The sequence below is a fragment of the Trichosurus vulpecula genome, chromosome 3 (genome assembly GCF_011100635.1).
Source record: "Trichosurus vulpecula isolate mTriVul1 chromosome 3, mTriVul1.pri, whole genome shotgun sequence".
Taxonomy (NCBI): domain Eukaryota; kingdom Metazoa; phylum Chordata; class Mammalia; order Diprotodontia; family Phalangeridae; genus Trichosurus; species Trichosurus vulpecula.
This window is the reverse complement of record NC_050575.1, coordinates 408,581,835-408,606,218: the sequence shown is the minus strand read 5'-3', so window position 1 is coordinate 408,606,218 and position 24,384 is coordinate 408,581,835. Positions and strand designations below refer to the sequence as shown.

The 24,384-nt window shown below is 40.3% G+C and overlaps 1 pseudogene; it reads left to right on the top strand.

The window, feature by feature from the left end:
- LOC118842771 overlaps positions 1–24,384 on the top strand; it is a 43,901-nt pseudogene that overhangs the window by 1,353 nt on the left and 18,164 nt on the right.

The window sequence follows — 24,384 nt, the reverse complement described above, 5'->3', positions numbered from 1 at the left end:
GAATGAAAGACAAAGAACAATCCCCTGCACCACCAGCTGCCCTGCTTTCTCCCTTAGTACTGAAAGAACTGAGAGAAATAGGAGAAACAGTAATGTCCAAATTTTCAAAAAAACAGAAGATGATAGAATCAGGAAATTGTAGGTACAATGTAGGTGTTGTTCAATCCTATTCAATTCTTCCTCACCCTTTTTGGAGTTTTCTTGGCAAAGATGCTGGAGTTCTTTGCCATTTCCTTCTCTGGCTCATTTTAGAAGTGAGGAAACTGATTATTAAGCAAGCTTAAATGACTTGCCCTGGGTCACAAAGCTATTAAGGGTTTAAGGCCAAATTTGAATTTTCAAATGTTGTTGATATGTTTATTTTTACATTGTCTCCTCCACCCAAATATATCTTTCCCCTTCCCTATACAAAGAATCATCCCTTATAACAAGGAATAAAAAGAGAGAGAAGCCACTTCAAGAAATCTAATTAACACCTTTACTGATTCAGACAGTCTAAGTCACATTCCACAAATATAACCCACCACATCTGCAAAGAGGGGAAGAGAAAGAATTCAAAAGAAGGGAGGGGGCCAACTAGGTGGTACAGCAAATAGAGCACTGGCCCTGGAGTCAGGAGGACCTAAGTTCAAGTCTGGCCTCAGAAATTTGACACACGAGCTGAGTGACCTTGGGCAAGTGACTTAAACCAGATTGCCCTGCCTTCCCTCCTCCAAAAATAATTTTTTTTAAAAAAGGAGAGAGTGTCTGTCTTCCCTTGCTCTTCTGAGGCATTGTTACTTTGAAAATCAGAGAGGCAAGATTTATTGCATATGATAATGTGTATTCCTTGAGGAAAAAATGGCCCCAGGCAAATTAAAAGGTAGACAGATTTACAAAATGTATCATATTAAATGTGTTTTATGTTACAACCTCATAAATTTACTGTGGATTTTTATTTTCAACAAGACAAGGGGGGAATAATTGAAAATGTCTTCTCACTTCTGACATCCTTTTCTCATTCATAACTTTCACTCAAGTAGAAATTATAAAATACAAGAGTTTACTTACCTCTTAACTGGTAAACGTGTATTTATTTCTTTGTTGTTTCCCTAGGTCAGCGGAAGTGTTTTTCTAAAAATTGCAAGGTGTTTTGTAATCTGTTAAAAGATTTATCCAAAAAAAGCAAAAACCTTTGCTGCATTAATTGATTCTTAGAAATAAAACTCCTTCACTCCCCTTTGTCTGAAAGAATGATTCATGTGGGGTTTTCCCCCCTATAAACTTTTCCTCATATAATTCAGATATCATCTTCCCATGTAGGTATATAAACATTTTAGCCCTATTGAATCTCTTATGTTTTCTCTTTCCTTTTTACATTTTTATACTTCTCGTAAATCTTGTTATTGGAAATCACTTTTTTGTTTGTTTGTTTAGCTCTGGTCTTCTTGTGAAAGCTTGAAATAATTATATTTCATTGAATGACCATTTTTTCCCTTGAAGGATTATGCTCAGTTTTGCTGGGTAGGTGATTCTTGGTTGCAGTCCTAGCTCCTTTGCATTCCTGAACATCATGTTCTATGACCTTCGATCCTTTAATATTGCAGCTCCTCAGTCCTGTGTAATACTGACCCTGGCTCCTCAATATCTGTATTGTTTCTTCCTGGCTGCTCAACAATATTTTTTCCTTGACCTGGTAGTTCTAGAATTAAGCTATAATGTTCCTTGGACGTTTTATTTTGGAATCTGTTTCTGGAGGTGATTGGGGAGTTCTTTCAATGTCTATTTGCCCCTCCGATTTCAGGATGTCAAGGCAGTTTTCCTTGATAGTTTCTTGAAAGATGCTGGTCAGGTTCTCCTTTTGATTATGGTTTTTGAGGAATCCAGTGATTCTTAAGTTATTCTCTCCTGGATCGATTTTCCAGGTCAGTTGTTTTTCCAATGAGGTATTTCACATTTTCTTCTATTTTTTCATTCTTTTGATTTTGTTTGATTGCTTCTTGATGTCTCATAGAGTTGTTAGCTTCCATTTGCCAAATTCTAATTTTCAAGGCATATTTTCCTCAGTTAGCTTTTGTACTTTCTTTTCTATTTGGCCAATTCTACTTTTTTAAGGAGTTGTTTTCTTTTTCCAAGCTGTTGACAATTTTTTCATGATTCTCTTGCATCACCTTTTCCCAATTTTTCTTCTACCTCTCATTTGATTTCTGTACTCTGTTTTGAACTCTTCCATCAGTTCTTTATGGGCTTGAGACCAATTCCCATTTTTCTTTGGGGCTTTGCCCATATGTGTTGTCCTATTCTGAGTTCATCTCCTCCTTTTCCCTGTTACCATAATAACTTTCTATGGTCAGATTCTTTTTTTTGTTGTTGATTTTTGCTCCTCTTTTCCAGCCTTTTTTCTTACTTTTTAATTTGAGCTCTGCTACTGAGGTGGAAGGGACATTATCCCAAGTTTCTCATGCCAGGTATTGCAGGCCCTGGCTGTTTGCCTGGTGCTCTGCTGGTGTTGCCCTAAGGCCCACAAGGGACCTCATGTCTGGAACTGTATGGAAGGGGCATGGTGGAAGTTAGCTGGTGCTGCTGGAGGCTCTAGGGGTCTGGTAGTTTACCTGGTGCTGAGCCAAGGCTCATGGGTTGGAGTGGTCCCAGCACTGGAATCTGCCTCTTCCCCACAGTTACCCCGAGGCATGTGGGGGGGTGGGCCTGGTACTTGCATCTACCTTTGTGCTGAGGTACATGGGGGCTCCTAGAGCTGGCATCTGTCTCTTTGTCTGGGATTATACAGAGGCATGTGGGGTGTCCCAGTGCTGGCATCTGCCGATTTGCTGAGGCATGCAAGGTGTCCTGGCATTGGCCTCTGCCCATTCAGTTGGCTCTGCTGAGGCACGTAGGAGGGGGGAAGAGGACCCCGTCTCTGTGTTGGTGTTTGCCTGCTGGTGGCATTGGAGTTCAGGATCTCCTGCTGGCTTGTTGAATTGGGGCATGGTGCTGGCTTGCTGGGATGCTTCCTGTCCTCGACTGTGCTGCCCTTTGGCCAGAGTGGCCTTTGTTTTCTTTGAGTGACTCAGTTTATCTCATTGAGCCTTGCTGGGTGCTGGGGCTGCTGCTTCTCTTCCAGGGCAGGAAGCCCAGAGACCATGCCTGGGAGCAGAGAACTTCCTGTGTGATGAGTCATGGGGCTGGCTGAGGGGAGGTGTTGACTCCAGAGCCACGCCCTATTGGGTGTTAACCTAGGGGAAGGGGCCAACTCAAGAACCAATCGGCCCTGGTCATTCAGGCGGCGCTTGATGATGTCAAAAACTCTATAAGAGGGGAGAAGACGATTTGAAGATCCCTTTTTTTTCCTTTCTGTTGGAGCCAGAGATGCCTACAGCCGAAGATGACACAGGAGCTGCCAGTAGCAGAGCTGACCCATGTGTGGAGCGAGGAGTGCTGAGCAAGGACTTGAGGCCAGTGGGTAATCTTCTTGCCGTAGAGGGGAAGCACGTACACGATTTTGCTTTATACCATCATGCTTCTCTGTGGCCTCCTGGTTACTCTTGTGAGGCGGACTTATTGGGCCTGGAAGCTTTTGATCAAAATATCGAAAGGGGGACGCTGGTTTGTGGGTCTGTTACTGTGGAGTTTAAATACATGCTTTAGTTCTTCTGCCTTCTACCTAGAGAATTCCTTATATCCTGCGGTTCCGAACCTTTCAGGCATATATATGATTCTCTTTGAAATCATAAATTCTGCCTTCATAATACATGCTCTTTTACCCAAGTGAGACATAACTTTCCTGTCAACTTTCCATGTTTCTTGGGTTAGAAGATTGTATCACTCCCATCTTTTTTCTAGCTCTGCTGTTTCAAAATTCATTTTGAATGCTATTTTGTAGTTGTTTGCAGATGAATATGGTCAAGTTCAGATGATTTCCTGCTGACTCTGCCATCTGGGTTCCCAGAGCCTTAGCTATAGTGTCTCTTAAATGGGACTGCTAAAGGATATATGCATTTTGCAGAACTGCATGGCATCTTTACAAAAACTGGCCATGCATTATGGTGCAGAGATAAAGTGCAAAGAAATGGAAAGAGGCAGAAATAGCATAAGCATCATTTACAGACCATAATGCAGTATTCACCTGTTTAGAAAACACAAAGACCAGAATGTAGACATCCTGAATAGTGCATGTACTCAAGAATAAATGATAGAAACAATAATTTTGTGAAAGACAATGGCAAAAATATATTCCAGATTTCCAGGGATACAACAACTAAAGCAATCCTCAGAGGAAAAAGTATATTCCTAAAAACATACATTAACAAAATAGAAAAGGAGAGGATTAATAGGTTTAATATGTATTTTAAAGGAAATTATATTGTTGAAATTATATAAATTAATTATATATAATTATGTTATAAATTATATAAATTTATAATTAAATATGCATTTAGAAAGTCAACTAATCACTAAGCTTAAAATAACATCGAAAGATGAGATACTGATGGAGGACAGAGAGACAAATTAAAAACCAAAAAGAAATGATACACAAAACTAAAACTTAGTTCTTTTAAATGATTAACAAAATTGATATAGCTTCAGCCAACTTGATTAAAAAAGAGGGAGGAAAAAAATTACAAAATATATGGTGAAAAAGATAAACCACATCAGAATAAAAATAATTCTCAGTAGCTACAATACAAAGTTACGTGCTTAATAAAGCTGAAAACATGAAAGATGGAGAGAATGACCTTAAAAAATATAAAAGACACAAGGTAACAGAAAACCAAATAGGAATGTTAAATAATCTGCTTCTGAAAAGGAAAAGAACCTGAGTATAAAAGAACTAACAAAGGAAAAAACAAAAAACGTTTGGTTCTGACATATTTGCAGGTGACTTCTTTAAAACTTGAAAAGAACACTTATTACCCATACTACACAAGTTATTCTCAAAAACTTAAAAAGAAAATATTCTATCAGACTTCTTTAAGGTGACAAAGGCCTAAAAATCAATCAACAAGCATTTATTAAATATTTACAAAGTGCCAGGCACTATCAGATTCCAATACAGGATAAGATTAGCTAAACAGCTTAAGGAGATGTTATTTCTCTTGAAGGCCAAGAATTTTTTCATACTAGTAACAGCTGAATTGTTGCTATCCCAAAGAAAATCCACTTTATACTTGCTACATCCATGGGAAATTAGTCTATTGGTCAATTCACCAACATATCAATGTTATTTTGAAGTACTAAAACCATTTAGTTGAGCTAATTGAATTCCAGACTAGTTTCTATTTTTTTTCCTGAACTTAAAAAAAATTTAAATTTATTTTAGTTGTATTATTTTATAGTTATCTTACTTGTTTTTACATATATTTTTATTTAGTTAAATATTTCCAAATTAAATGTAAGAAAAAAATTTTAACATTCATTTAAAAATTCACTCCCTCCATCCTGACCCTGATCCTTCCTTTGGAAGGCAAGAAACTTGATCATTGTATTTACCTGTGAAGTCATGCAAAACATATTTCCATATTAGTCATGTTCCAAAAGAAAATAAACCAAAAGGAAAAAAAAAACAAGAAAAATAAATGAAGATTACATCAGTTCTCTTCCCAGAGGGGGATACATTTGTCTTCATGGGACTTTGAAATGGTCTCAGATCATTCTCTTGATCAAAGTAGCTAAGTTTTTCACAATTGATCATCCTTACCATATTACTGTTATTGTATACAATATTCATCAGAATGAGAGAATTGGAAGAAGTATATATTGGGACCCTGATTATTCCAAACTGCTCATCAAACATTTCATAGTGCTATAAGCTGGTACAATATCATACATAAGAAATGCCCTATGTCCATCTCTCTCCATGCTGGCAATTTTTTTGAGGGCATTAGTAATAGCTTCTAAAACTGCCCAACTGAGCCTGCCTTTCCTTTTCCTTTAATGCTATAAATATTAGGTGCAATTTTTTTTTATCAGATCCCAAAGAAGTGATAGAGGGATCTGAGTCAACTAATGCCTCCCAATGAAATTGCATATACTCTCAATAAAGATTTTAATCACAAAATCAAGAGTGAAGTTTGATTGTTCCCATATATTAACACTGAAACTGTAATACTGGAAAAATTAGGAACCTCTGAGAAACCCCTAGCTACTGACAAGCACCCCCAGAAAGAATGGACTCAGATCTCTTCGGCATTTAGCAGATATCCCTGGGGCTCTGTGACTCCTCCAAGGAATGTCAATAGATAGGACCATCCCACTGAAGGATAACCTGGCAGACCCCTTCTGTCTAGCAGATATCCCTGGGGCTCCGTGACTCCACCAAGGAATGTCAATAAGATTATCCCACTTAACTATAACCTGACTGAATCTTTTGATCAGTCAGGACCTTTGTTCCTGTTCCCCCCACCTGTGACCTGACCTGTAGGTTCCACTTAATTAACCACTGTACCCCCACATGTCCTATATAAGTCACAGCCTCACCCCAACACGGGGCCATTGATTTGGGTAGCAAGACCCCGATGGCCGCTGGATAATAAATTCTCCATTTAAAACTTAACTCTGTGGCGTGTCTCACTCGCTTCTGGTACAACATTTTGGAGGCCCCAGCGAGATGAGGTGGTGTTTCGTCTTCCCGCCCCAGAGACACACGCAGAATTCCGGACCTCAACAGGGAGTCTCTGCCCCCGATCCACCTTCTCTCACTTCAGAGGGCCGGCTCCTGGGGATTTCTTTTCCTAGGACTCTGATGTGGGGTGACGGTCTCGGAGAATGGACTCTTTGCTGATCTGTCCCTTTTCGGCCTACAGAGAATTCTGGTTTTCAGACCTCTAGAGGTAAGTTTTTCTGGTTTGGGCTAGCCATTTGGTCTCTGTGAAACACGGTAACCCTGAGGAGGGGTGTTTTCAGATTTGGGGGAAAATTTGGGATGCCATTCTTTCCCATTTGGGGTGTGGGAAGATTGGAGGTGGTTATGCCTCCTCTGAGGGAATTTGTTTAGCCTTCAATTAACCCACGCTATTGGTTTTGTTTTGTGTTTTGGGGTGTGGGAAGATTGGAGGTGGTTATGCCTCCTCTGAGGGAATTTGTTTAGCCTTCAATTAACCCACGCTATTGGTTTTGTTTTGTGTTTTGGGGTGTGAGGAAGATTGGAGGTCGTTATCCCTAAGAAGGAAATTTCTTTCCTCCGAGGGAATTTGTTTAGTCTTCAATTAACCCATGCTATTGGTTTTTCTGTTTTGTGTTTTGGGGTGTGAGAAAGCTTGGGGGTCGTATCTTTGAGGAGGAAATCTTTCCTCTGAGAGGACTTGTTTAGCCTTCGATTTCACCCACACTGTTTGTTTCTCTGTTTTATGTTCTGTACGTTTTGAATTTGTCTGTGCCCATGTGTCTATGTCAAATTGTGGAATGTCTATGTTTTGTTAAAAAAAAATCTGAAATACAGGCAGCCAGAGATTTCAGGCTGCAACTAATGAAACAAAGACTCTTTTCCTAGTGGTCTGGCCTAACATGGAATTACAACAGAAATGGAGTTTAATTTGGCAGATTCTGGTTTTTAAATTGTTAAAAAGTTTGAAAATTGGTTAGTTGAATTTTGGGAGAAAAGACTCCTGAAATTGTAAAGTCATTCCAGGAGCTCACTCTTGCTGAAACACCTCCTCCCAATGAATGCCTTCTGGCTAAAAAACCTCTGTTAAAGTCTTCAGTGGGACTCTCGAATTTGTCTTAGTCCCTGATCACAGTTAGGAGGGAATCTTTTCCATTAGATTCAAGTACAAAAAAGGTTCTTTGGGATTAAGCAAAAAGTGAAGTTTGCTTGAATTACAATCATTGAGATCTTTTCACTAGGGCTGCGGTAAAGGTTAGAGCAGTTAAATCAAACTCCTCTCCTCACAGATCAGATTAGAAGAGAATGCAAGAGAACTGTAGGGAAAACTTAAATCACTCTCCCCACCAGGCAAAAGGAGGAGAGGGACAGAAATTCACAGACTGACAGTTAGTCCTGTGCCCCTGGGTAACTTTGTAGCCTGTCCTTGCGGCAAAGTTTTAAAAGTAAATTTGTGAAAGAGAAAGATAGAAACTTGTATAAAGGAACTTAGGGGGGTTGTAGAATAGCAGCCTGAGATCACCTGGCTAGCCAGGGGGCCATGTGCTGCTCTTAGCTGCCAAGTGCTCCTGGCCACACCCTTCCCCCACCCTCCACATTGAAAGATTATGGGAGCTGAAGCTAAAAGGAAACTTGTAAAGAAATAGGGCTGTTTAGTTAGTGCTTGGAAGGGTAGGCTCCTTTGCCCTCAAGGGGCTGCCAGACCCCACCTAGGGAGAAGCCCTTAGAAAACTGAAAAGGGATTTTTCCCTTTATCTGAGACAGCAGGCTGAAGGGGAAACTGAGAAATATTTTAGCTTGGTAGAAAGAATGAGTGGGGGAGTAGCAAGCCCATGTGCTCTTAAGGACCATTCCCTCTTATCTTCCTTAGGAGTCAAAAAATCCTTTTAGGCATTTTTGTATAAGATGAAGCTTGGGAAAAATGGGTGCAAATTAAGTTTCTCTTTCTTTCATAAGTTCATTCATGGCCAGGCAAAAGTTCCTAATACCTGGGCCAGAGGTGGTAGTGTTGAAGAATATACAGTTACATAAAGTGTATTTAAGATGTTAATGTATTAATATATGTGATACATGTATTTATATATTAATGTATTAATATAGAAATACCAGAAGTAATAGGATCAATAATTCCTATATGTGATAATCTGGAAATGCAATTTATTGTTTCTGTATTTCTAAATTTATATTCTATTTTGAGAAGACCATTATGTGATTTTAATTTGAGTTTGATATATGTGAATTGGATGCTTTAAAGGATGTAATGTAAAGTTGGTAATTTTAAACTGACATATTTGGTTTAGAAATGTATCTACCTAGACTGAAATGAGTAGTTCAAATTTTACATACATAATAATGTTTAGGGCATCGTTACATTTCTATAATATAAAAATATTTTGTTAGAGTTGCATTAGGTTAAGAAGTAGGACAATTGCTGTAACCTAAGAAATTATTACCTCCAAGTTTTGTCTGGAAGTTCAGTTGAGATTGTTCTTGTTATAAATCAACCATTTTGTTAAAATGTGGTTTTATAAACAGTAATCTTTTCTTTTTCAATGTGGAGAGTATTGGGCCTTAGAAATTAAAATGTTACCACTAGTGGTTATGAATCAGATTTGATTTGCTTCTCCAACTCAGTTATGATCACTAGATTGGTAATTAATTAGAATCTGTTTCAATTTTAAATAGATGATAATTGCTTGTGGTGTACTTATTTCTAAATTTGTTACTATTATAAAAATTGGTTAACATCGCATTACCTATGCTGTTAGAAAATAATTTCTCTTATAATCTGGATGTTGTTAGATTAAGAATTATACTTAATTAAGAAATTGAGGTTGTTAACTGAACCAAGGATATTTGATATTCAATCTTGTGTAAAAGTTTTCAAGGTAGAGGGATTCCTATGGACAAAGCTTTCAAAGTCCTGGGAGCCTTTGTTATTGTGATAAAAGCTAATTTAATTGGGTATGTAATTATAAAACTAAGTGTCCTCCACATTACCACACTTTTTGACTAAGGACCTTTGTAATATCTAGGAAATCTGTGCAATATTTAAGAATGAGGACATTTGGCACCAACTTAGTTAATGAATTCTAGTTTTTTTTAAGGGTTAATTTGCTTTAAGGAAAGAGAAGGAGATAGATGTCTATCATTCTAAAACCTTCTAAATAATTCTCTTCAGAAAGGTTTAGTGAATATTCCTTTTTAACAGCAGGATAAAATTTTAAACTGTTTTAAAGAAGGGAAAATACTTTTGGAAAATGTTCTGTAAGGAGGTCTACATTCTTTACTCCTCCCCACCCTTAGTTTAGATAAGAAGAAAAGAATTTCACCTTAGCCCACCTGTCAGAAAGGAAGGAAAGGGGAGGGGCTGCAATAAGAAGATGGTAGGGGTCAAGAAGCCTCCAACCTGGCTTCTTAAAAAAAACCTATAAGATTAGACTAAGACTTGAGATGGGTTTGGTCTGGTAGTTTAATTAGTGAAGTCTGCCATCTGATGGAGAAGAACCCACCCTCAGGGGAAGATGAGATGGCAGATCTCTTTAATAAGTGTTCCTTTCCTTTAGAATGAGTTATCATGAAAAACAAATCCCATTTTTGTGTGTTTAAGAAACTGGAATGGGATTCCAGTATACACAGTTATGACAGTAAAAAGTACTAACTTATGAGTTGTTTTGTCTTATGGTTGAAATGTAAAGGAAGACGGAGTAATGGGTTTGAAAGATTTGGTAAGGTAAATTAAGGTTGAAGGAAAATAGGAAAGGCAGATAACGGGTTTGGGGACAAATGGGAGTTAGCTAAGCCTCCCCTGTCCTGACAATGATAGTTTCAGATGGTCAAAGTAAGTTGGAGACGAGTGTGAGGAAGTATTTAGAAGATGGAAAAGTTATGTAGCTTGATTTAATAATCATTAGCTCAATGAAATTTGGGCAGTCTCATCTGAAGGATATTTATTTGCTATTTAAGATTTTATGGGACTACAATTTAATATTGTCTTAAGCTCTGATTAGAGGGATAGGTCAGGTGAAGCTAGTAATAGTATGGCAGGAATTACAAGCTGAGAACTTGTAAGGGGGATGTCTGGGCCTGGGAACAGTTGTGAAGACGACCTTGGACATGGCCTAGGTAGGATCTTCCTGACTTTATTTCCCAACTCTGCTATTTCCTTTCTGAAAAGGAAAGTCCCCACCTGGTTACTCTTAAACCCTGCTTTCAGCACCTGGTGACTACATGATTGGCTATCAGATATGACTCATGCCTGGAATCAAACACAGCTAAGGAAATTCTTTCCTTCTGTTAAGATATATGACATAGAAGATGGCGGCTGGTAAGCAGGGACTAGAGTGAGCTCCGTACCGAGTCCCTCCAAAAACCTATAAAAAATGGCTCTGAACCAATTCTAGAACGGCAGAACCCACAGAACAGCAGAGGAAAGCAGGGCTCCAGCACAGGACAGCCTGGATGGTCTCTGGGTGACGTGTATTCCACACGGAGCTGGAGCTGGGAGCTGAGAACGAAGTGGAGCAGAGCCCAGACTGAGCAGCGTGGAACAACCAAACTTGGAGTCGGGTGTATGGGGCCCCTAGCGCCCTGAATATGTGAGCTGCAGCAGTTACCAGTCCCCTCGACCCACAAACACCAAAGACTGCGGAGAAGGTTAGTGGGAAAAGCTGCGGGAGTAGAAGGAGTTTGCAGTTCGGCTTCCAGCCCCAGGGGCAGCAGAGGTGGGGCAGCTACAGTTGCTGCTGCTTCTGGCCACAGGGTGGGAGGAATTAAGTAGCAGATCAGAGCAGGAGTGCACAGCCTGTTGAAGATCTAAGTCCAGCCAGGGCTGGGGGTTCTTGGGGAAGGAGTAGTGCTGGTGTGACAGAGCTGGCACCTCCCCCCCAAACGTGGAACATAGAACTCATTAGTCTACAAGCAGTCATACCCCACTGAAAAACTCAAGGGTCAAGTTAGTTGGTTGGGAATATGGCCAGGCAGCGAAAGCACACCCAGATTCAGTCTCAGACTTTGGATTCTTTCTTTGGTGACAAAGAAGACCAAAACATACAGCCTAAAGAAGACAACAAAGTCATAGAGCCTACAACAAAAGCCTCCAAGAAAAACATGAACTGGCCCCAGGCCATAGAAGAGCTCAAAAAGGATTTGGAAAAGCAAGTTAGAGAAGTAGAGGAAAAATTGGGAAGAGAAATGAGAAGGATGCGAGAAAACCATGAAAAACAAGTCAATGACTTGCTAAAGGAGACCCAAAAAAATACTGAAAAATACACTGAAAAAAAAACACCTTAACAAATAGACTAACTCAAATGGCAAAAGAGCTCCAAAAAGCCAATGAGGAGAAGAATGCCTGAAGCAGAATTAGCCAAATGGAGAAGGAGGTCCAAATGGACCACTGAAGAAAATACTACCTTAAAAATTAGATTGGAGCAAGTGGAAGCTAGTGACTTTATGAGAAATCAAGATATTATAAAACAGAACCAAAGGAATGAAAAAATGGAAGGCAATGTGTAATATCTCATTGGAAAAACCACTGACCTGGAAAATAGATCCAGGAGAGATAATTTAAAAATTATTGGACTACCTGAAAGCCATGATCAAAAAAAGAGCCTAGATACCATCTTTCAAGACATTATCAAGGAGAACTGTCCTGATATTCTAGAGCCACAGGGCAAAATAGAAATCGAAAGAATCCATCAATCGCCTCCTCAAATAGATCCCGAAAAGAAATCTCCTAGGAATATTGTCACCAAATTCCAGAGCTTCCAGATCAAGGAGAAAATACTGCAAGCAGCCAGAAAGAAACAATTTGAGTATTGTGGAAACCCAATCAGAATACCCAAGATCTGGCAGCTTCTACATTAAGAGATCGAAGGGCTTGGAATACGATATTCCAGAGGTCAATGGAGCTAGGATTAAAACCTAGAATCACCTACCTGGCAAAACTGAGTATCATGTTCCAAGGCAAAATATGGATTTTCAATAAAATAGAGGACTTTCAAGCTTTCTCAGTGAAAAGACCGGAGCTGAATAGAAAATTTGGCTTTCAAACACAAGAATCAAGAGAAGCATGAAAAGGTAATCAAGAAACAGAAATTGCAATGGATTTACTAAAGTTGAACTGTTTTGTTTACATTCCTACATGGAAAGAGCATATGTATGATTCATGAGACCTCAGTATTAGGGTAGTTGAAGGGAATATGCATATATGTATATGTATATGTATATATATGTTTATGTATATATATAAGTGAATGTGTATGTATGTATATATCTATGTGTATATGTATGTATGTGTATGTATGTATATTATATATGTGTGTGTATATATATGTGTGTGTGTGTGTGTGTGTGTAAAAGAGAGAGAGCAGACACAGGGTGAGTTGAAGATGAAGGGAAGATATCTAAAAGAAATAAAATGAAATTAAGGGATGAGAGAGCAACATACTGAGAGAGGGAGATAGGGAGAGATAGAATGGGGTGGATTATCTCGCATAAAGGTGGCAAGAGGAAGCAGTTCTGTGGGAGGAGGGGAGAGGGCAGGTGAGGGGGGAATGAGTGAACCTTGCTCTCATCAGATTTGGCCTGAGGGGGAATACCATACATACTCAGTTGGGTATCTTACCCCGCAGGAAAGAAGAGGGAGGAAGATAAAAAGAAATAAAGGGGGGGAGATGATGGAGGGGAGGGCAGATGGGGGTGGAGGTAATAAAAACAAACACTTTGGAAAGGGGACAGGGTCAAGGGAGAAAATTCAATAAAGTGGGATGGGTTGGGAAGGAGCAAAATGTAGTTAGCCTTTCACAACATGAGTATTGTGGAAGGGTTATACATAATGATACACGTGTGGCCTAGGTTGAATTGCTCGACTTCTTAGGGAGGGTGGGTGGGAAGGGAAGAGGGGAGAGAATTTGGAACTCACAGTTTTAAAATCAGATGTTCAAAAACAAAAAAAGTTTTTGTATGTAACTAGAAAATAAGATACACAGGCAATGGGGCGTAGAAATTTATCTTGCCCTACAAGAAAGGAAGGGAAAGGGGATGAGAGGGGTGGGGGGTGATAGAGGGGAGGGCTGACTGGGGAACAGGGCAACCAGAATATATGCCATCTTGGAGTGGGGGGGAGGGTAGAAATGGGGAGAAAATTTGTAATTCAAACTCTTGTGAAAATCAATGCTGAAAACTAAATACATTAAATAAACAAATTTAAATTAAAAAAAAAAAGAATGGTTTGTGACTATTTGTAAATGCCATCAAAAAGACATGGCATGGCTAAAAGTTTATGATGGTATATATGATTGTTAATAATGATTGCATTACTTTGTATGGTTCGTGTTTAAGTTTTCTTGGTTATCTAATTTGTAAATGTAAAACATGTGCCATGCAAATCTCCCCCTCTATTGTGAATCATCTAAGTAATTGGTCTGTACCTGATCCAATGCAATTGTGCAGTTTGTGAATTATGGGAAAAACTTTATTGTAATTGTTTGGACTCAGCCCTGTGTGGCTGGAATACTGAACTACTTATTGTATTTGTTTGAACTTGGCCCTGCGTGGCTGGGACCTATGTTGTGCTTTTTTTTCTCTTAATCATCAAATCACATGCATTCTGGGAGCCCCGTGTGAGGAGTGGACATCTGGGCCTATAGGAGACCTTGCCCTGTAGAGCCTCTATCAGATTACATGCCATCTTGGGGAGGGGGAGAGGAGGGAGGGGAAGGAGGAGGAGAAAATTTGGAACTCAAAAGCTTGTGGAACTGAATGTTCTAAACAAAATATATATATATGTATATATATATATATATTTTAAAACCCCATCTTAGAAAAACAAATTGTGCAACCCATAAATGAACTCCCTAAGGAAAAATAAATCTCCATGGCCACATGGATTTGCCAATGATTTCTACCAAATTTTTTAAAAAATAATTCCAATATTCTATAAACTATTTCAGAAAAGTAGGTAGGGCCAACTAGATGGGCCAATTAGATAAAACACCAGCTCTGAAGTCAGGAGGACCTGAGTTCAAATTTATTTTTTTAATATATATATATATATACTAAATATATTATATATATTATATTTATATATAAATATATATATACACATAGATATATACATACATACACCATTCATTCTGGTGAGGTTCATCTTTTGTTGACTCATTTTTTTCAGCCTACTTCTTCTGCATCACCTTGGAGGGAATGTCTGAGCTGCTCTTGTTGCTGTTTCCTTGGGGTCCTGAGTGTTGTCTTATTCCAGAATCTCAGAAGCAGGATAGAGGCCTAAGAGGTCTCAGTGCTCCCAAAGTGGGCTGATCCAGAGCAAAATAGAATTGTTGCCCTACTGCTCTGAGATCTCTAAGTTTCTGGCCTGGGTTTGAGTCTATGTAAGAGTGGACTGCTGCCCATCTCTGTCCCTATTGGCCAACTGATAAACTCTGCTGGCTGGCTCAGAGAAAGAGAATTGCAAGTTTCTCTTTATTTGGGGATTCCTGCAGGATGGGCTGGACATTGGAAGGCAGACCCTTCTTGGCATCCTAGACCTGAGCCACACTTCTGCTTCTGCAGGTTTCTGCAGTTCCTTGCTTCATTCCCCAGGGTCTCCCTGGTGCTTGACACAGATTCCCTTGACCCTGGTTATGTTAGCTGGGCTTGGGTAGAGGGTGAGAGAGCTGCCAGTGGCAGCCATCCTGTTGCAGTTCCTTGAATCTTCTTGTCCTGTTACTCAGGATTTCATTGCAGGAATGCTCCTTGTGCAATATCTTCCTCACTACACTTGTTGTTCCAAGGGTCCATGAACGTCCTGTTTTCTCCCCTGTGCCAATCTGTACTCAGGACTCACAGGTTCTTCTGGTCTTCCCCATCAGGATTTTGTCAGCTACTTTGTCCAGATCTCTGCTGTTTGTGGAGAGAAGTTCAATGCATTGCTTCCTCACTTTGCCATCTTAACTCTGCCATGCCCAGAGACATTATCCTCAGTTTACATGGGTTGAAAAATCTGACCCAGATGTTAAGGGATTTCCTTGGCAAAGATACTGGAGTGGTTGGCCCAAAATCAGGAAGAGGTGGACATGACTGAAAAACAAAAGAACCATTAGGGAAGGTAATAGGCAGAGATGAGGAAGAAGAGTGTGACAGTGGGGCTGTCCAATGAAATGGGGCTGGAAAATGAAAATGTGTGGAGCTGAGAGATGAAGGGTCTTGTTTAGGGAACAGCCAGGAGACCAGGGTCACTGGATAGAAGAGTACGTCCAAGTAGGGACTAAGTCATATAGAGCTTCGCATGACTTTTGTATTTGTATTTTGTACTGGTGGTTACTGAGTGGAAGGCCAGGGTGGAGACATGGTCAGAGCCTCCCTTTAGGAACAATCACCTTAGTGGCTGAATAGAGGATAGATTGGAGTGGGGAGAAGCTTGAGGCAGGTAGACCCACCAGCAGGTCGTAGCAATGTCCCAGGTGTGAAGTGATAAGGACTTGGACCAGGATGGGGGCAGTATTAGGTGGGGGAGAAGTGATCATTTATGGGACATGTTGCAAAGGTGGAATCAGCAGAGCTGGACAACAGAGGGGATGTTGGAGAGAGAGAGTGTGAGGAGCAGAGGGTGGATCCTAGCTTGTGGACCCAACTGACCTGCACCAGGTGCCAACTGAAATCTTGGTGGCCTACTGCCAAGTCCTGGGTTAGATTGGTGAGGACCTGGACCTCCAGTCAGCCTTTAGGGTCAGGAGCAGTTGTAGGCTCTAGGTGGAATACTTAGAGAGAACTAGGTTCAGAACCCATTGTTGGTCTGGCTCAGTTCCCAGGATGGAAGCAGGGGCTCAGTCCTAGCTCCTAGCCCTGCCTGAAGCATGCAAAAGAATCACCAGGGCAGGAATTAGTCTAAGATGGGACCTGCAGCTTGCCAGCTTGCTGATAGTGGCCAAGTTCATTAGATTTACTGTTGCCAAGAAGGCTGAGAACCAGGTCAGGAGCCTGCAGAACAAGGAGCCCATGTGGGCAAGGGAAGCCTCCATCAACTTTGCCACAGATGAGACCACTGGAGGAGCACTGAAAGCTTGCAGGTCCCCAGCCTGAGCTGTCCTTGAGATCCTGGAGTGAGGCAGCATTCAATATTGCCAGGAAAGGAGGAGGACCCAGGAGAACACAAGCTCAGCTTGGCACTGTTTCATACCACTCAGTGCAGTCCAGATTCTAATGACTATCTTTCTAGATTCCTTTTCATATTTTCTTATAGATAAGACTTTATTCCAGCCATTCAGGAAGCAAACTAAATCTTTTCTTTATCTTTATTCTCCTTTCAATGATTGTATTAAATGTTTGTTTTATCCACCAGAATGCATTGTACCCACCAGATTCCCATGGTTTTTTCTTTAGACTGTATCACATCATTTCTGATAAGGAAGAAATTTCACATCACTTCTCTCTTTCACTTCCAGAGATGAACGTGCCTTACAGATAGAACACACGCTTTCACCTGATTCCACAGTGAGACACATTCCATAGTAAAACATTTTTCAGCTTCATTACAATTTATATTTTCTCAAATTTGAATATGAATATGAATTTTCTCAAAATTGCATTGGACCCTTACTGATTGTGGTTTCAAATTTCCTCCTATGAATTGACGAATATTGGAAGATTTAACTTTGAAGTGTCTTTCCATTCTATGTTGTATGACTTTTGATGATTTAGGAGACAGTGACATTTGAGGATGTGGCTGTGGAATTTACCCAAGAAGAGTAGAGGCTCTTGGACCATCCTCAGAAGGAAGCTACTCTCCCTGGGTACAGAAACTTCCTGTGCTCACTCTGAGTCTGCAATCAGAGGGAATGTCTTCATTCTCTAGTGTACAGACTTTGGGGCATCTATCAATTATTAGAGAAAAGTGTATGTCTCCTGTGTCCAAGAGACAGACTCCTCATGCTACCTGGTTTTCCTATAGAAAGTTTTTGCACTGGGTGATAGGAAGTTGAGGGTTTCTTTTGCTGCTCCTGATGCAGTCTCTTACCAATTCTAGGCATCTTCAGGTCAAAGCTCCAATCAGTGTGGAAGAATCTCAGACATGGAACCAGTCCTGGGGATTATTTGGTCTAACCTCTACCTGGACATGAATTTTGCTACCAAATCTCTGAAAACTGCCCAGACAGCTTTTCCTTGCAGTCCCTTCCTCTTTGGGATGGGCCAATATTTGTAATATTCTTCTGTTTAACAAGCATACATTAGTAGTTTATAGCTCTCACTTGTGGCAATTGTAGTAGGTTTGTCCTTAATCTTCCTTCCTATTACCCTAAACATCCCACACAGAGAGCAGGAAAGGAAGGGAAGGGAATAAGCATTTACATTCACCTGCTATTTGCCATGTGCTGGGTCAAAGGCTTTCTTCACAATATCATGTCACTTCATCCTCATAATAACTTTCCAGGTTTGGTGATATTATTATGCCCATTTTATACTTGGGAAACTGAGGCAAACAGAGGTTAAATGACTTGTCCGGGGGCACACAGCTACTAAATCTCTGAGGCTGTATTTAAACCTAGGCATTCCTGACTCCAGGCCCAGGGTTCTCTCCACTGCACTACCAGCTGCCTCTGATTTCTAGACAATGGAAACCATGCAATGAGTCCATCCTTTCATGAAGAAGGTGCACAAGATCAAATTCTCTGACTCCAAAATATCCTTCAGGAGTCCTGGGAATCACTCTGGGCCTTGCTTGTATGCCCCTCTGGATGCTAGGAATTACTGAGACTGATCGAGAAATAAAATTTGGACTAACTTTGTTAAATTTGCCAGCAAAAGGCTCTCACCCAAGGGGGCAAACATCCTGGAATGAATAGTGTACACTGTTTATATATGTTTCAGGCAGTGAGGAGCCAGGTGGGGGAGTGGGCAAAGGCTGATTCATCAAGGTCTCTGTTGCTTGGGCTTGAGTTTGATCTGACACAATTATCCTTTTACTCAGTTTTGGGTGTAGGAGTTTCTGCTAGAATGGAGCATAAGAGGATGGGGGCAGAGGGTTTGGCTGTTTCTCAGAACAGGTAGTACAACACATACTACTTTGAGTTACTTGCATCACAAGCACTAATAGGTCAATATGGATTCCTATGTGTGACCAGAATGGAGTGATCCTCAAAATGGAGCAACTCTGTATCCTCTCCCCTTTCCCCAAAGAAAATTGAATTACAGGTTTCTCTCCATGCTCATAACTACATGATTCCTGATGCCCAGGGCTTCCAGTTCCTAGAGAAGACGTGATCTCCTATTTTAAGCAAAGGGAAGCACCATGGATGCTGGAGCAAGAAGGCCTGAGAAGCCACTGTCCAGGTGAGTGAGGCCAAAGCAGGTATACGAAAGCTGTGATTATGAGATGCTGTTTTGTGTTGTGGTGAAGAAAGTACTAGATTTGGGGCCAGGAAGGCCTGCCTTGGAATTCTTTTTCAGATTTGTTTTTAGCAGTGGCTTCCTGGGCCAGTCACTAAACTATGGAACCTCAGTTTCCCCAGGGTGTTAGACTGCATTGCCTTTTGGCTCCCTTCCAGAGATAAATTTATCTTCTTATAAGATGTTACTATTTGGAATTTGGAGGCAGGAAATCTTCTGAAAGTGCCAAAAGGGGTTAGGCCCTCCAAGATGAGCTCTTCCTTAGACGTTCTTCAAATCCACAAACATTTATGAAGATCTTGCTGTATGCCAGGTCCTTTACTAAGCCCTGGGGTCATAAAGAAATGCTAGGGATGTCCTCAGCACTCCTGGATTTTACAGTCTGGTGAACAGTCCAACAACTGTGTAGAAAGTCAATATGGACAGGTTAAATTGGAGCTGAGCAAGAGAGGGAAGGCCCTAAAGTGGGAAGACTGGGAAAGGCTTATTGTGGAAGGTGGGCTCCAGCTGGGGCCTCAGGGAAGCCAGGATGAGCATTCTAGGCAAAAGGGATAGTGACAAAAACCTAGGGAGTCAGGAGGTGGAGTGTCCTGTTCACTGAAGAGAAAGGAGGCCCATACCACTGGATTATAGCATATATGGGGGTGGGGGAACAGGGTGAAAAAAGACTGTATGAGTAGGAGATGGGGAGGGGATGAAGTGCTTTAGCGACCCTGTGGAGGCTTTTACATTGGATCCTTTTGCTGGGGAGTCAGAGGAGGTTGTTGAGTGGGTGGTGACATGGTCAGGTGAGAGATTTAGGAAGATGAACTTGACATCTGGGTTGAGGATTGACTGGACTGGGGGTAGATAAGGCAGTGGGACCACGCAGAAGGCTCTGAAATACCTCAGTTGAAAATACCTCAATTGGCATCTGAACCAAGACAGTGAGAGCTTCGGGAGAGAAGGGGATATATGGTAGAGATGTCACACAAGTGGAATCCCAGGACTTTGCTCCAGAGTGAATATGGGATCAGGAGTGTGAATGTGTGAAAGTCAATGAGGATTGCAGGACACTTCATCTCTGAGCTTGGACTGTTCCCGATGCCTTGTATAACATTAAGAATGTAGATAGATGGTAGGATTGGGGGAAAGAGAATGGGTTTCATTTTGCCTATCATGAAAGGCGGACCATGAGAGAGCAGTGTCACTGAAGCTCTGAGAGGAGAGTATCAAGAAAAAGGGTGACTGACAGTGCCCAAGCCTGTAGAGACATCAAGAAGAATGAGCATCAAGAAATGGATATTGCGTTTAGCAATATGGGATTATTGCTAACTTTAGAGAAATAAGTTTCAGTAGAACAAGAAAGGTTGGAACCAGACTGCAGAGAGTTTCAAAGAAAGCAAAGGAAAGGAGTTGGAGACACCAGTCATAAATGGCCATCTCTAGGCATTTGGCCATGAAATGGAGGACAGATATTGGACAATATCTCATGGGACTGCATGGTTCATTGAGGGTATTTTGAGAGAAATGGTTTTATTTGTGACAACAGGAAAGGTGTCTTTAGTGTGGGAGAGAGTAAAAAATAGTGAAAAAATGCAGATACTAGGGGAAGAATGTACCAAGGTAGATGAGGGATGGAATGGGATTATTTGCACACATAAAGTGATTCTCCTTAGCTAGCAAAAGGATGACCTTTTTATCTGATACTGAGGCCAAAAAGGAAAAGAAGGCATTTGAGTAATGTGAGATAAGGACAATAAGATAGCTCTTGAAAAAGATCCTTCTTTTTCAATGAAAGAGGAGGCCAAGTTCTTAAGCAAGAGGGTGTGGATGAGTGGGGTGAGGGGAAGAGAACAAGCCGTAAGGGAGAGTTGGAGATGAATGAAAAGATTTGGAAAAGGCGCTGTGGTGAGTGGCATGGGGAGTTAGGGAGATATCAAAGGATTGTCTTGCCACAATCAGGGTCCAGCTGAGCTTGTTCAGCCTAAATCTGTAGTGGACCCAGGCAGCCAGCTTTCATGATTTTCCTCACTCTCATCCAGCAGCATGTATATGAGTGAAGGCTGCTGCTTTAGTTGGAAGTAATCCAAGGCTAAACTTTACATAAATCATCAGCCCAAGTCCTTTTTCTGATCTCTAGGGCTCAATCTCTGTCCCATTCCTGAAGAATCATTGACCAGGTTCATGCAGGGGATGACATCCTCAGTTTTCAGAGCTGGGAGGTAGAGACTTGAAAGTGTCTCCTGGTGTGAGACCCTTCAGGAGCCTAGAAAGAAGCCTTTGTGATCTTCAGTGTTGGGTCTGGTCAGGTTCCATCAGAGTTAGAACCTAACAAAGATGACTACTTAGAGGTGACTGGGTGTAAGAAACAGAGAGAAATATAATAGAAATGAGAACATGCAGTTTACAACCAGGAGAGAGACCAGAATGCAGGGATTAAGGTCAAGGCCAGGGCCTGCTGTCAGCACTGGGACCAGTCAGGCAATCAGTAAAGACTGATCAAACACTTTGTCTTTTAGGCACTGTGCTAAAGCTCTTAGGGTACAAAGAAAGGCAAAAGAAAGTCTCTGCTGTCAGGGAGCTCCCAATATAGTAAGAAAACATGGAGATAGTTGGAGAAGAAACAACAGAAAATGAATCTCACTCTTAATTTATCTACTTGAAAAGAGATTGTTTTGTAATGGAAATACATTTAGTTCAATAGGGAAATGAGAGAATACAAGGAGTGAGCATAATAACAGTCTGAGGAGGAGAACAGAATTGGGGGGAAATAGTCTAAATCAAAATCATAGTGATAAAAATAATAGCTAGTATCTATAGTCATATGAAATCATACTCTAAATCTGTATTGATCGGAGAAATGAAAATGAAAACAACACTGATGTACTACCTCACACTGACCAGAGTGGCTAATATAAAAATAAAGGAAAATGATGGATATTGGAGAGGATGTGGGAAAGCTGGGACACCAGTGCAATGTTGGTGGAATTGTGAACTGATCCAACCATTCCGGAGAGCCATTTAGAACTTTGCTCAAAGGCCTGTAACACTCTGCATCCTCCTTAATCCAGCAATACCACTCCTGGGTCAATATCCCAAAGACATCCAAAAAAAGGCACAAGGACTGATTTGCACAAAAATATATATAGCACCTCTTTTTGCTGAGAAAAGAATTGGAAAGTGAAGGCATGTGCATCAATTGGGGAATGGCTAAACAAGCTGTGGCATATGGTTGTAATGACATATTATTGTGTTATAAGAAATAACAAACAAGATGATATCAGAAAAACCTGGAAAAACTTACATGAAGTGATGCATAGTGAAGCGAATAGAACCAGAAGAACATTGTACATAGCAACAGGAATATTGTTTCATGAAGAGCTGTGAATGACTTAACTTTTCTCAGCAATGCAATGGCAATCCCAAATGATGAAAATTATTTTCTTTTAATTCCCTAAGCAGTCAATAAAATGAATTGATGGTTACTCTTTTAATGATTTATTTTTCTAATTGCTCATGACAAGTAGTATATTAAATGATAAATGTACTTGAAGGTCAACTGCACTGAATTTTTTTTAAAAAACAATGTTTATATTCAAAACTTCCATTGTGAGGATAGGATTTCTTTAGGCATAACTTTCTTTTTCCTACCAATGGAAAACCTAGTACTCTTTCATTGAAACTCTACTGAATGACTAATCTGTGTTGCCAAGCAGTTCCTTTGAGAAGCTGACAGGGAAGTCAATAATAAAGGTTCACATCAGAAGACAACCTTAGCATTGTAATGAGGGGCACTTTAAGGTTGGTTTTTGTAGAAAGATTATGGGGGTCCAGGATGGTTTCTTTGTGGCATCTACTGTGCATGCATAGCAATCATGGTCCAAAGAGCCCGTTATATCTGCTGCAAGAATGCCAACCAGAGTAACATCTTGATCTGGTAATTACAGGTTTGATGAGATGTGATTACAAGGTAACCCAGGAATGAGAGGACTACTCTGGTACAGTGGCAGCCAGCCAGTGAGGGTCTGTGCATACCCGTCATCATTTGCACATGAATGTCCAACTTTCTTGCAAGTTTGCAAGCAATTTGGTGTTGAGTTGATAAATGGGAAGAATATGTTGTGCATAGTCAGAGGCAATCAGAGTACAATGTTCTCATTGCATGAACCCCAAAGGGATTATGTGCCTGATCATCATGATTTGGAACCATTGCAGAAAGAATCCTATTATGGTTGAAGTATGCACAAGGTTGTTGTACCAGAGTCTAAATATATGAGTAATAAAATTGGGTGATTCTTTACTGCTTAAGGTACCAATGACCAATTTTTAGTTCAAATCCTTGGGAAAACTGTCTAGAACCTTGAAAGGGTTTGTTAAACCCTAAATGGGAAAAAGTTTCAAGAAGACCAATAGTGAAGCCTGCTGTCCAACTTCCTTACAAAAGAATGATAGACCCAAATTTGTGTATGAGACACATATCTTCGGGGATTGGTAATGTTGTACATTTTTAGCATTGTGTTTATTATGAGGATTTTTTTAGTACAGATTTTATTTTGTAATATAATATATTATTTTCCCATATTAGATATTAAAACAATTTTTAAACATTTGTTTAAATTTAAAATTCAAAATTCTTTCAGTCCTTCCCCTTTCCCCTCCCTGAGATGGTAAACAATCTGATATAGGTTCTGCCTGTGCAATCATTATTACAAGGATTTTATTTTTATTTTAGTGGGCAGAAGCATTTAGAGACAATTAAAAAAATAAGTAATCAAGTAATCGCTATCAAAATAAATTAGTAGGCCAAGGGGCACCTAAGCTGTATAGCTGATAGAGTACCATTCCTGGAATCAGGAAGACCTGAGTTCAACTCTAGCTAGAGACGCTTGACACTTACTAGCTGCCTGACCCTGGACAAGTCCCTTGACCCTGATTGACTTACAAAAAAAATTTCTTTTGAAAAATATTAATAGGCCAGAATAAAATCTTTCATGTTTTCGATAAATACAAGAAACAGTACTGTATTCTTCATGTGACCTCAAATACTGAAACAGCAAAAAAAAAAAGGTTGAAAGTTGTTACTAGGGAAATTACATTATAGTTACAAATATGAGAGATCATGAAATAATTTGAATATTTAGTATGTGTGCACCAAATGGCATTACATCTGTGAAGAAAGGATCGAAAGCGCAACCAATGAAAGTGAAAAGGAAAGACTGAGTGGAAGCAACTTTTCTACTCCTGTGGACAGAGCATACTAAGTCATAGGTTCGAGTTAATGTCTCAAACACATTTAATTGTTTGTTTCTTTCAGAAGGAAATATCAGACTTGAAGCGAAGAACACTTTTGCAGAATTAAGCTTTTCTTTGGAAGAATCTCAGGAGAAAAGATTCATAGGTGATGGTCCCTGTAACTTCACTGGGAGAGAAATCTGTGCTTTTCA